This window comes from Coccinella septempunctata, chromosome X (genome assembly GCF_907165205.1).
Source record: "Coccinella septempunctata chromosome X, icCocSept1.1, whole genome shotgun sequence".
Taxonomy (NCBI): Eukaryota; Metazoa; Arthropoda; class Insecta; order Coleoptera; family Coccinellidae; genus Coccinella; species Coccinella septempunctata.
This window is the reverse complement of record NC_058198.1, coordinates 267,501-268,921: the sequence shown is the minus strand read 5'-3', so window position 1 is coordinate 268,921 and position 1,421 is coordinate 267,501.

Sequence of the window (1,421 nt, the reverse complement as noted above, 5' to 3'; positions counted from 1 at the left end):
TTCCTCTGTGTTTACTTTTTATCTTTTACAATAATTCAATTTTTTTCTGGTTATAAAATAGCAAATTGCTCTTCATTTGTTGTTTATACAGAAATATGCTTTCACAATCATTCTACAACTAGAACCTACTCTATTAATTTATCAAATTTCAGTCTATTCGAGTAATGCATATGTTCTCTGTAGATATGTTGCGACCCCACCACCCTTCTCATTTGGGGGTTCGGTCGTTTTCAAACATATGTGAATGGCACTAATCTGAATGCAGCCCAGTCTGCACTCAAAGAAGCTTGAACACTTCAAATTCCCCATCACAACTTCAGACCGCACCTAATTGTCTGCTTTGAGACAGCATCCTCCAGAGCAATCAATAGGATAATTTAATACAGTGAACAATATTCTAAATTACAAGATCCATATATATATTTTCTTATAATTCAAGATAGGTGATTGCAAATCTGAACTCAGTTACACTATATCAACTAATACTTTCGCCATTAAAATACTGAAATTGTCCATTCTAGGATTAGATCCTACAAATTCCATTCTACCGCCATCTAGTCCCATTTCATCCCACATCAACTGATCCATTATATGTTCTTGTCGTGTATAGTAGAAACCTATATTACGGTTTTCTACTGTGGTCGAAAAAGAAAACTGTAATAGGTTTAAATATGTTCGGTAGTTTGCGACTAGATGGCGAAGCAATAGAATTTTGAAAATTTTATTTCAAGGAATAGTTAAATTTCAAACAGATGCATAAGACGAAAAATAATGCACTTGAAGAAGAACCGGTATGCTGTGATAATATTCAGCAGATCGGCACCGGTGGCGGTATGGTCATCACTCATTCATCTGTTCCATGGTACTGAGGTCGTGTAAGCAAGCAGGCCATTCAATAATGTGTGTGTGTGTGTGTCCGTGTGTGTGTGTGTGGATGGGGTGTGTGTGGGTGGGTTGTGTGTGTGTGTGTGTCCGTGTGTGTGTGTGTGTGTGTGGATGGGGTGTGTGTGTGTGGATGGGGTGTGTGTGTGTGTGTGTGGGTGTGTGTGCGTGTGTGTGTGTGTGTGTGTGTGTGTGTGTGTGTGTGTGTGTGTGTGTGTGTGTGTGTGTGTGTGTGTGTGTGAGGCGTTTGTGAATGTGTGCGTGTGTGTGGGGGGTGTGTGTGTGTGTGTGTGTGTGTGTGAGGCGTTTGTGTATGTGTGTGTGCGTGTGTGTGAAGGGTGTGTGTGTGTGTGCGTGTGTGTGTGTGGGGTGTGTGTGTGTGTGTATGAGTGGGGGGCGCGTGTGTGTGTGTGTGTGTGTATGAGTGGGGGGCGTGTGTGTGTGTGTGTGTGTGTGTGTGTGGCCTACCAATTTTCCCGACATTCAGAAGGACATAAATGGAAAAATAATTCACTTGAAGAAGAACCGATTGCATTTTC